This window comes from Megascapheus bottae, chromosome 17 (assembly GCF_031878675.1).
Source record: "Megascapheus bottae isolate mThoBot1 chromosome 17, mThoBot2.hap1, whole genome shotgun sequence".
Taxonomy (NCBI): Eukaryota; Metazoa; Chordata; class Mammalia; order Rodentia; family Geomyidae; genus Megascapheus; species Megascapheus bottae.
In genome coordinates, this window is record NC_143525.1 from 25707466 (window position 1) to 25719989 (window position 12524).

Genomic DNA, 12524 nt, shown 5'->3' on the forward strand with positions numbered 1-12524 from the left:
AGAGTTCAAGCCCTATGAGCAACAAAAACAGAAAAAAATGAAAAAAAGAAAAAAAAATACCAATCATATTGATTCCTGTGGCTCCAGGAAGGCAAGGGAACACCCCATTAACTGCAAAGGAGTTTTGGGGATACTAGCAATAAGGGCCACCTTATTGCAACAAACTTGTAGGTGTCAATGCTGTTTCTGGAAAGGTGCCTTCTACAATACTGGTCAAGGCTCTTTGTGATTTTAAGGCATCCACTGCTTAGTGAAAATATACATAGAAATCCACACACATAGGAGTACTGCAAATTAAAACCCCTCTTGGGTACCTGCAAACAGTCCTTTGGAATCTGAGCCATTTGTACAGTCTGTTAGGTAGTGGGGAGTGTGATTAGAGTGAGCATAGTAACATTTTTTTTATTTGCTTGTTTTTTTTTTTTTTTCCGGGGGGGGGGGGGGGTCATGGGGCTTGAACTCCAGCATCTCAACCTCCTGAGTAGCTAGGATTACAGATGTGAGCCACCTGCCTCGGCTGACTTTTTGTCAGCCCTGGGGCTTGAACTCAAGGCCTGGGCACTATTCTTGGACACTTTTTGCTCTGCCACCTGAGCCACAATGCCACTTCCGGCTTTTTTTGTGTATATTATATGATACTGAGGAATCGAACACAGGGCTTCGTGCATGCTAGGTGAGCACTCTACCACTAGGCTACACTCCCGGCCACAATTCTCTACTGGCTATTAAATACCCTAATCCAAAAATTTTATGTGTTCTGAAATTCAAAGTAGCAACATACAAAAGGATAGGATAGCTGGGTGAGGTAGCTCATGACTGTTATCCTAGCTACTCAGGAGGCTAAGATCTGAGGATCAAGGCTCAAAGCCAGCCTGGCCACTAAAGTCCATGAGACAAGACTCTTCTCTCCTATTAGCCACCAAAAAACCAGAAATGGCGATGTGGCTCAAGGGGTAGGGTGGTAGCTTTGAGCTGAAGAGCTCAGGGACAATGCCCAGGCCCAGAATTCAAATCCCATGACCACCACCACCACCACCAACAACAACAACAAAAGGATTGGATAGTGGAGGATTTAGATTTTGGATTTTTCAAAATAAGGATGCTCAATAAGTAAAGTCAATATAAATATTCCAAAATTAGCACTGATGGGCAGGGAAAGAGAAAAGAGAAATAACTGTCTGATTGTTAGGACCACCTAATCAATTTCCTGCCCTTCTGTAGCCTACATTTTGACCATTTCTGTTTCATTTAACTCTGGCACTACTAGAAACACAAATCAAGGGAAGGGGAAAAAAAATCAAATTGTTTGTTGACGTCTGTAATCCTAGCTACTCTGGAGGCTAAGATCTGAGGATCAGAACCAACCTGGGCAGGACAGGCCATGAGACTCTCATCTCCTATTAACCACCAAGAAAATGGAAGTAGAGCTATGGCTCAAATGGTAGAGCGCTAGCCTAAAAAGATCAGGAACAAGCTCCCAGGCACTGAGTTCAAGCCCAGAACTGTCAAAAACTAAATTGAATATATAATTATTTCATAGTTCCCTTCCAGTAGAACTAGTTTTTATTTTGGGGTATGTGGAATGATAATATATACATTATCTTTTCTTCTTTTTTATGTATCACTTAAAGAATTTATTAACCTTGATTTTTACATCATATTTCAAATGATGCATTTAACAAACAAGTATTCAAGAAGGGAATCTCTATATACAATCACTGGCACTTAGATTTTAGAACATAATTAAAATTAGGCTAAGGGTTTATATGTCATAGATACTTATTAATCTATGTAATAAAACATTATGTCTATGGAGTCATCAAAAAAAAAACAAAAAAAAACCCTAAATTGATTACCTACTAAAAGTGGGGAGGGCATAGGGTTTTAACAAAAGGCTGACCCCAATGGCATCCATAGGGTTGTGAAGATCTCATCAGTACAATTCTGAGGGGAGTCTTGGCCAGCAGCACCAGGAGTCTGTCTGACCTACAGATTCTCAGCTCAGCGACTAAGGTAGAATAACTTGCATTACGGAGAGTCCCCACGGCAGACAAGCAAATCAGTGTGGAAAAGTACTTGTCTTATGCTTACCCACACCACACATACTCTAATACTGGAGATAAGCTGATGGTCATGTCCACTTTTTACACATGGTTCTAGAGCCCTCCAGAGTGACAGGCCTAGCATAACTGCTGCAACTCCAGGCTGTACTCCCAGACTATTCCTCCATCAGGATATCCATGCTGGCAGAACTCCAAGCCACAGCCACCACCTTGGGTCATTTGCATGTGGGATGGCATTCTATTTCCAACAGAGGAAGGCAAGACTAGTACTGATCACCATTGAGAAAACTCACACATGTGGATCTGCCAAGTGCTTCCATTGAGTTATTCCAGTGGCTCTTTCCAACAACATGAATTATCCCCGCTGGATCAGCCGAGAAACCAAGAGGGTAGATTGCTTCCACCTAGGTTTTGAGGTACTACAGGTACAAGAACTCAGCTTGTCTGTGTCAAACTAGGGCTTTTCCCCAATAGTTCAGAGCACTGGTACTCAGGCCCTGAAGATAACCGAGAATAGTGGCAGACAGGGAGATGTCATTTAATCAGTTCTTAGTCTCAGGTCTCCCCACTCCATGTCTGGCACAATGTATTTCTAGAATTGGGAGCCTTGTGATGGAAGATGCTACAATAAACTACAGTATGATGCCTTTTGACTCATCTACTTTTACTGGCATTGAGATGCCAACCTATGTCAATCCTGGAGTCATTTTTTTCACAGTCCTTTCAAAAATAGTGCTTTACTTACCAGGTTGGGTAATAAATGATATGGCCAATCTACCCACTTACTACCAGGGGTAAGGAAGGGATAGACTGGAAGTCAGCTCCAGCACAGAAGAGGTTTCTAGAAGTTGGGAGTCTGGTGTCATGGCTCTATGCTTAGCATGTCTAAGGCTGTGGGTTCCATCCACAGCACCACAGAAAAATTAAAAAATAAAAAAAAAACTAACACATACTTCTAAGTAAATAAAGGAGTAAGCTCTGGTCACTCATTCAAATATTTCCTCAAGAATTTTTTTTTTTTTTTTTTGCCAATTCTGAGCCTTAAACTCAGGGCCTAAGCACTGTCCTTGGGCTTTCTCAAGGTTAGAGCTCTACCACTTGAGCCACAGCACCACATCCAGCTTTTTTCTATGTATGAGATACTGAGGAATTGAACCCGGGCCTTCGTGCATGCTAAGCAAGGCACTCTACCACTAGGCCAAACTCCGACCCTTCCTCAAGAATCTTGATGTACACAAGTTTTCCAATTTGCTACTTTGCTTATCAGGGTACTTCCAACCCTGGAGAGGAAACATGAAGGGTATAAGCAAACCAAGGTAAAGCAGGCAGATCAGGTGAAGTCAAATAAAGCGGAGGGATGCATCAGGACAGCAGGTTAATGAGCCTTGAAGAACAACCTATGGTAGGAAGAGGCTGGGTCCTGACAGTCGCTTGAGAGGTCAGCCTCATGCTGTTGCTAGGCTGGAGGGACTAGCTGTAGAGACAACAGCCTTGGCAGGCAGAATACCAACCATGAAAGGAAACATGCACGGGAAACAGGCGGCTACTCAAAAAAGCAGTGGTGGGGCTGGAAATGTGGCTTAGTGTCAGAGTGCTTGCCTAGTATCCTCGAAGGCCTAGGTTGAATTCCTTGGTACCACATATACAAGAAAAGCCAAAAGTGGTGCTTTGGCTCAAGTGGTAAAGTACTAGCCTTGAGAAAACTCAAGGACAGTGTTCAGTTCCCAAGTTCAAGCCTCAGAACTGCCAAAAAAAGAAGAAAAAAAAAAACAAGAAATGTATTTGTACACACATGGATAAAGGCATATGGCATGTGACTCACCATTGCTAGCAATCAGTAATCACTGGTCCAGTCTTTCAACTTTGCAGGATGTTTGAAAGTTTTCATAGTGAAGACTGGGACCAGGTATCTATTAATCTAGTTAGGCTACCATCCAAAGAAGTATGGTTTGGCAACAGCCCAGGCAGAAAAGTTCTAGACTCCATCTCCAAAATAATCAGCAAAAAGTCAGGTTGGAGGCATGGCTCAAGTGACAGAGTGCCAGCCTAGTTAAGGAGGAGGACTTGAGTTCAAATCCTGTACAGAAAAAAAAAAATATTGCATCATATAGACTTGGGATGGGAAGAATAAAGATGAAGGAAGCTGATGGATCTGCCAAGGCAACAGTGTGATGCAAATGTAGCATCCATTTAAATACAGGGACCGGGCCGGGAGTTTGGCCTAGTGGTAGAGTGCTTGCCTAGCATGCATGAAGACCCGGGTTCCATTCCTCGGTACCACATACATAGCAAAAAGCCAGAAGTGGTCCTGAGGCTCAAGTGGTAGAGCTCCAGCCTTGAGAAAGTCCAAGGACAGTGTTCAGACCCTGAGCCCAAGCCCAGGACTGGCAAAATAAATAAATAAATAAATAAATAAATAAATAAATAAATAAATAAATACAGGGACCAAGTGAACTCAAAACAAATGGAAGGGACAGTGGTAGAGTGCATGCCTAGCATGTATGAAGCCCTGGGTTTAATTCCTCAGGGCCACATACACAGAAAAAGCTGAAAGTGGTGCTGTGTGGCTCAGGTGGTAGAAGGCTAGCCTTGAGAAAGCTCAAGGACAGTGCCCAGGCCCTGAGTACAAGCCCGAAGACTGGCAATAAAAAATTAAAAAAAAAAAAATGAAAGGGGCTGGGAGTGTGGCCTAGTTGTAGTGTGCGTGACTAACATGCATGAAGCCCTGGGTTTGATTCCTCAGTGCCACATACACAGGGAAAAGAAAAAAGAGTACCTAGGATCTGAGTAGAAGGCTTCAAAGTCAGCCGATGCAGTAAAGTGCTTGAGAGTCTTATCTCCAAGTAACCATCAAAAAAGCTGGAAGTGGAGGTATGGCAGGCAGTAGAGTACTAGCTTTGAAGAAAAAAAAAATCAAGAGACAGCACCTAGGTCCTCTGTCCAAGCCCCAGGACCAACATATGCACATGAGCATACACGTATGCATGCATACACACACAAGGCAAAAAAGAAAACACTGCTTCTATCATGTATAGTGGAACCCCAGAAGGTTACATCTCCATTAAGAGAGTATCTGTGGCTCAAATAGTAGCGTGCCCAAGCCCTGAAAGCCCAGGACTGTCTGGGGGGGAGGGGGGGAGGGGAGGAAGAGAGAGAAAGGAGGGAGGGAGATGAGGGAGAGAGAGAGACAGAGAGAGAGAGACAGACAGCGGGCACACATGGTTGACCACAGTAGGGCTAGTAGGTCCAGAGAAGGACAAAGACTGAGACAATGTGAGCAAATGCAGTGGCCAAGAATTCTTCATCTGTGACCTTGGGGAGACTATTATATCCAGTGTGGGAGGCCAGACAGAAGGCAAAAGAGGGGAGTAAATCACTAAGAAATGGAAGTAGGTATCCACACTCCCAGCATACTGGCTGGATGCCCCTATAGCAGACTTTCTTCTTTGGCTAGAAAAATGATGTCATCAACCATCAGGGCCCTCAAAATCCCTTAAGTAATTAAACAGAAGCAGACAAATACAGAATGCTTCCAGCCCTGCATATGCCAGGCTTGATACTCCCTGAACCACAGGAGACACATATTTGTGTGTCAGTATACTTTCCACCTGCTTGTCAGGGGCCCAGCAAATGCAGTCTAGGGAAGAGGCAGCTTTACCAGCCTACATGCTTGCTTCAGTAGCTCCCACAATGAAAGGAGAGGAATTAAAGCAAGAAGGAAGTTGCCTGGTGAAAGACCAGCTCTCATTTGCAGTATGCAAATGAAGGAAGCTCTTTTTCAAGATGCCTACAGGAAATCTCCTGTCAGTGCAGGCAAGGAGTTTTCATCCTTGGGTATGGTTGACTGATACTGAGTTATGACTCAGGATTTTAATATTTTTACCTTTAAATTGCCAGTCAGACTGTTTTCCTCCAGATACAACTATGTTATCACTTTGAACCAAAAGTGACATGGCACTCTCTCCTTCCCTAATTCAGTGGCAAAACAGTAAATGCTGCTGTGATCTCTCAAAAAGCCAACAAACTGAGCCAGGAGTTTGGCCTAGTGGTAGAGTGCTTGCCAAACATGCACAAAGACCCGGGTTTGATTCCTTGGTACCACATACACAGAAAAAGCCGGAAGGGGCTCAAGTGGTAGAGCTCTCTCCTTGAGAAAGCCCAAAGACAGTGCTCAGGCACTGAGGTCATGCCCAGGACTAGCCAAAAAAACAAACAATCAAACAAAAAAATCTGCCCCAACTAAACAGCCTACCAGACTTAACCCAACCAAAAAAGAGACTCACTGCAATACCTATTGCCAAATACATACATGTGCATGGTATATCATTTGCTACAATATTTAAATCAGAAAATTGCTTTGCACAATCTTGCTTTAGGAGGACCCAGCATACTTGTTTGTGCCTACATGGCCTCGGGGTGACCTGGTCACTTGTGTCCACTCAATGGTCAGTCTGACTGAAAAGGCAAACAATCTGGGAGTAGATAAATTCAGGCAGTTATCCATTAATTATACAATTTTACTCTGAGCTACAAAATTTTCAGCAAGCTTTCTGCAACCACACTGGTCAGGTGGTCTCCAAAGGACCCCCAAGGCTGTGGTGCCAGAGCAGGAGCCATTCTGAATGGGGCCCTCCTGCTCATTAAGAGCCACAGTAGGGCTGTGGCAGCACTGGAGCCAACCAAAGGGAAAGGTGACAGAACCTTGGGAACTGAGAATCTTTCTTTCTCGATTACTAATTTGAACTAGGAGGCACACCCATTCAGAAGCAGGCTAAATCCTGGGCAAGAAAACTCTAAAAGTTTCTATGGACCAGAATCAGAACTCAGTTCATGGGGACTGGGGTGACAATCCCCAGAGGTTGTACTGACCCACCTCTGAGAGGAGCACCAAGGACAGGAGACACTGATTATGTGCCTTGTGCTGTTGGAATGGCAATGCTAAAGTACTGACCTCTAACAACAGGTTCCAGTGGAATCAATGAGGCCCAATAGTGTCATTGTAAAAAGAGGAGATGAGATAAAAGCAGGAAGATGAAAAATGGAAAGCAGAACCAGGCACTAGTGGCTCCTACCTGTAATCCCAGCTACTCAGGAGGCTGAGATCTAAAAATCATAGTTTGAAGCTAACCTGGGCAGGAAATCCCATCAAATTCTTATCTACAATTAACCACCAAAAAGGTGGAAGTGAAGCGGTGGTTCAAGTGGTAGAGCATCAGCCTTGAGCAAACAAGCTCAGGAACAGGTGCAGTGGCTCATGCCTATAATCCTAGCTACTGTCTGTACTCCTAGCTACTCAGGAGGCTGAGATCTGAGGATTGCGGTTCAAGGCTAGCCCAGGCACTAAAAGTTTGTGAGACTCTTATCTCCAATTAACCATCAGAAAAACTGGAAGTGGTATTGTGGCTCAAGGAGTAAGGCAGTAGTCTTAAGCTGAAGAGCTCAAGGTCAGCACCCAGGTCCAGAGTTCAAGCCCCCCCCCCCCAAAAAAAAAGATTTCAGGCGCAACACCCAGGCCCTGAGCTAAGTTCAGCATCAGGACTAGTGCCCCCCCCCCAGCAAAAAAAAAAAAACAGATGTAAACAGTGAAGTGGAGATGGGGAGAATATAAGATCTTTAACATCCTAAAGCAAACAGCAAACACAGCAGAGTACAGGGCAACAGAAAGGGAAAGAAACTGGAATTGGGGAAGGACTCAGCCTCTCTCCAAGGAATCCTTCCACCGTGATTCATGACTCAGCAATCCCAATAAGAGGACAAAGCAGCAGAGGAGACAGGAGGTCAAGCTAGAGTTCTGAGCCAGTTGCCTGAGTGTCTGCACCCTCAATTGCACCAAGAAGTGGAAGTGTAGGCCATGCTGGAGAAGGAACTAGGCTAGAGTTGCTTTCATTCAACACACTAGGGCATTCAAAGGTTCTCTAGTGTTTAGACAGAGGGTTTGGACAGTTATTCAGTGGGAGACCAAGAGGTTCAGGAATGAAAAGTATGGACCACAGCAACACACAGTGCCAGAACAGCAGTCCTCCTGGAGCATGGACCTGCTATCCCCGGGGGGCCCCTGCGCCCCCGCCTCACAGCACAGCTCCACCCTTCCAACCTCTACACTGGCCTCCTCCTACTCCATCCACCAAAACTTTTGGTATTTAGAGATTATGTGTGATTATGCCTACCGTGCTTTGTAAGTTCTAAGAGCTATGAATGAGTCCTGACTCTACATAGTCTCTAGTGAGAACAAAGGACTCTTACTTCAACTTGAATTCAGGTTCTTACACTGAGGCGTGGATTCTGGGCAAGTTCCTTAGCTTCCTCTCCTGAAACAGGGATTTGTTACAGCACCTAATCTGTTTATGCTAGTAGCATAAGTAAAGCATATAAAGCACGTAGGGCCTGGCACATAGTAAACAGTACATAAGTAACAATAAACTTGTTATTTAAAGAAAAGCAGTACTCTACTCTTCAAGGTCTTACAGATGCTGGTGAGCAGGTAGGCACACATACCTCATCTATGGATATATTCATTGCACCCCCTCCTAGAGGTTGCCAGGTGGTACTTTAAGCATGCACTACTGGATTTTTTTCTCATGTAACAAAGGCATGAGGTTCATGAGTATTGCTAGAAGAGCTCAATAAAGCCAAATGCATAAATCCCTGCAACATAATTAGGAATTCCCATGCTGATGACTGCCCCCATCCCCCTTGGCTTCCTAAGGTGCCTCTTTTGTGTTCCAGAGAAGCAAGGTCCTATGGGACAGGGCTGGCTGCTTAACCCACATCAATTAGCCTCTGCTAAATAACCAGTGGCTATTCCAGGCCTGACTCCTCTACACTTCTGGCTGTTCCATCTGTGCAGTCTCATTTCAGGGACTAGAAAAGACAGACCACAGATTTCATTGCTGCAAGAGAAATTAAAGCAGTGACTTGGCCAGGGTCATTCAGAGCTGGTGCCAGCCAGAAGAGCACCCAAGGGTTTCAACTTTCAATTGGAGTACCAAACACACATTCCTATCTGGTTGAAGTGTCCTTGAGTCAGGCAATGATCAGATAGGTGGCACTGAGGCCTTGGAGTTAGATGGGGGGAAAACAAAGGGACAAAGAATAAAATCACAAAACACCTGTTAAGAGTCTCCAAGCTGGGCCGGGAGTTTGGCCTAGTGGTTAAAGTGCTTGCCTAGCATGCATGAAGACCCGGGTTTGATTCCTCGGTACCACATACACAGAAAAAAGTCGGAAGTGGTGCTGAGGCTCAAGTGGTAGAGCTCTAGCCTTGAGAAAGTCCAAGGACAGTGCTCAGGCCCTGAGCTCAAGCCCAGGACTGGCAAAAAAAAAAAAAAAAGAGTCTCCAAGCTGTGATCCTATCTGAATAAAATGCAATTTAGAAGCACTTACTTCTGCATCTTGTTAACCTTACATAACTTCTTCCTATTACATCACTAAGAACAATTGCTTTTAATGGGCCTGGCACCTGAAAAAGTGACAAACTTCTTAAGCTATGATGCTACACCTAAATAGCTTTCCCCAAGGAAATGCTGGCCTGGTAAAAACCAAAAATAAACTAGAAAGCCAATTCCCAGGAGACCTGTGATCAGGCTGCTTCACACACACAGGCCACACAGCTTCACAAAAGCAGGATAACTAGACACCTTTCATTTTGAGACATTATATCTCAAACCTAAGGAGGCCCTGAATGTGGCAGCAAACAGAAAGAAAAGTGTCTAAGTAAAAGCAAAAGAAATAAAACATACAGCCACCTCAGAGGGAAAGCGGAACTTATGTGGATAGACAGTGGACACCAGAAAGAAAGATCCACCATGTCTGGCTGGTGCTCAGGAAGGTTGCAGATGCTGTCAACATCTGGCTTTATTCCAAAGCCTTAACTCTAAGGGTGACCAGAAGCGGGGAAGGAATAAGCCTCCATGGAGGAGATCTGTAGCCAGTCAATAATAAATGGCCTACCAGATTGAAAAAGTCAGGAAATTGGGGAGAGGAGACTGCAAGAAGCACTGACTACTTGCTTCTTTCAGTTTAAACCTAAAACAGCCTAATCCTGGCTTCGGGAGAGCCTCAGATCAGGTCATTCCATAGCTTCATGAAAGAACAGGCTTTATTTCTGATATTCATTTTCAAGGAGGTAGCAGGAAAAGGGTAGGGCTGGCTATGTCCATCTCTTCATCTCTCTTTATAAACTTACTTACTAAAAACTTAAAACACAAGTATTAAGCCAGGCCTGGTAAGTCATGCCAGTAACCCCAGCAGTTGGAAGACAGAAGCAAGAGGATTGCCCAGACATAACCAGTTTCACTCAGCCTAGGCTACACAGCAAGACTCGCACAAAAAAGTACAGATAAATACTAAGGCCTGATTTATAACCCTCCTAACTGAACATAAAAACTACAAAAATATTTCAGGGCCTGAGAAACATTAAATGGACATTAAAATGATCCCAATGGGGAATCATTTACTTTCTCAGAACGATCACTATATTTTCAGCATAAATAGATTTTTAAGCCAAACTTTCTACAATTATACAAGATAGGACAGATGGGCAGAAAATAACTATAAATAAAGCGAAGTATAAAAAAATTAACCACAAAAGTAAAAAAGAACATGAACAACTGCTAAAGATGGTAGGTCCCAGTAGCGAGCTAAGCCCACCTTGACTACTGGGACAGGAGACTGCAGTGCAAAGGTCATTCCAAAAGCCACCATCCTCTACAGAAGCTGAGTGGTAAAAAATCATTTTTTTTTTAACTCATAGAAAGACGACGTGACCAGAGTTTAAGAAGCAATAACATTCTATTCCAGACACACAATACAGTCTTCTATGGCAAGATATGATGGGATCCAGACACTGCAAATGAACTTCTAGTTTTCTTTCTGAAGCAGAGAGGTTCTTGCCTGCTTTGCACTTCTCTGAGGGCTGTGTGTGAACTTGTGGCTGTGAAGACATGCAGATTAGTGAGAGAAACCATGCTGAGAGAGACCAGTCACTTCTACTACCAGGATCACAGGCTCTTTTCAGGAGTGGAACCTTTCCTTGACCAAACTTTCTCACTAGACACTCTGTAATGTGACATGAAGCCCTATTCCCTTGACCGCCTTTTGTCTCACAGTATGAGAAACCCAGATTAACTACAACTAAATTTAAATCCAGTGTAACTGAAGTTTAACCCATATAAATCCAAGTGCCTCCTCTGAGGGGAATGGTGGTACACATCCTATAATTTTGGCAATTGGGGAAGGTGAGGCAGGAGGATCTCAAGTTTGAAGCCAGCCTCCGCAATTTAGCAAAACGGGCTAGGGATGTAGCTGAATAGTAGAGCACTGGCCTAGAACATGTCCAAGGCCCTGAGGGGTTCAATATCCAATGCCACCAAAGTAAATAAATAATTCCCTCTCTGAAAAATCAGACGGGTCCCCTCCTGGGGATCTCAGCGCAGTCCTGATTCACACCCAGAAGTGTTTTCTTGAAGGAGCAGAAGCCAGGGAGGGGAAGGAAAGCAGTGTGAGATAGAGGTGTAATGTGTGTGAATCACTGATAGGAATTCACACTCAAAAACAAAAAAACAAAAAACAAGCCAAAGCAACCTTGGTTCAAGGTTTCAGGGTGAGGACGATATACCCCAGTGTTTTACAAAACTGTAATCTCCAGCCTCATCCCAACACCAAAGGACTGCAGTACGTTTGCTCAACAGCCTGAGATCAGGAAAAACCCTGTCGGTTTCCAACGGTTCTATGCCAACCCCCGCCCCCCCGCCCCCGCCCCCCAGCAGTCGAAACGCACCTTGGCGGCAGCTGTCACCCCCCCCACCACCACCACCCAGTACTAGTAATATCATGGCTCCCGCGTTAAGATTTTACTCCCAAACTTCCCTGCAGCAATGACGATGAGGCCTCGAGGTAAAACAAAAAAGGTTGGGCTACTTCACCATCCAGCATCCTGCGGGAGTCTAGCTTTTATTTGAAGAAGAAGAAGAGGAAGAAGAAGAAAAAAAACCCGGCTGGGATTTCCACCTCTATCTTTGTTTTAGGAATGCTCACAGCCCCCACCCCGCACGGACCCGGGCCCAGGCCTGTCTTTCCAGATGCACAATGCAGACCGCAGCTCCTCGGAGGTCGGCGACAAACGCCGCACTGGTTGTAATGCCGATCGCGCCTCGCAGTCAGAGGAGGTCCCCGCGGGCTTCGGGCTCCGTCTACCGTCATCTGGGGGCCGATACCGCGGCGGAGCGCGGCTCGCAATCCCCTCCCCCTCACGCCGGGAACCCGGGGCCCGGTCTCCAGGCCGGCGGGGCCCCGCAGGCGGGTGCGCCCAGGCTGGGGCAATGACTTTGCAAGGAGCGCACCCCCCGCGGAGGCCGTCCTCCACCGCGCCCACTGCAGTGGCATCACTGCGGGCAGAGCCTCCACGCCCGGGGTCCGGGCCCCCGCCCCGCCCCGGCGCCCCTCGCCGGCTCAGCCCGGCCC

The 12524-nt window shown here is 45.4% G+C and overlaps 1 protein-coding gene across 3 annotated transcripts in view; it reads right to left on the reverse strand.

Moving 5' to 3' along the window:
- The window catches only part of Ube2o (ubiquitin conjugating enzyme E2 O), a 49929-nt gene that overhangs the window by 36914 nt on the left and 491 nt on the right, over positions 1–12524 (reverse strand). The window contains exon 1 of one of the 3 annotated variants that reach the window (XM_090350369.1): positions 12119–12242. The exons of the other annotated variants lie outside the window; for them this stretch is intronic. The gene's annotated coding sequence lies outside the window, so the exon portion shown is untranslated. Of the gene's footprint in view, positions 1–12118; positions 12243–12524 lie in introns of those variants that run through there. 3 annotated transcript variants of the gene reach the window in all.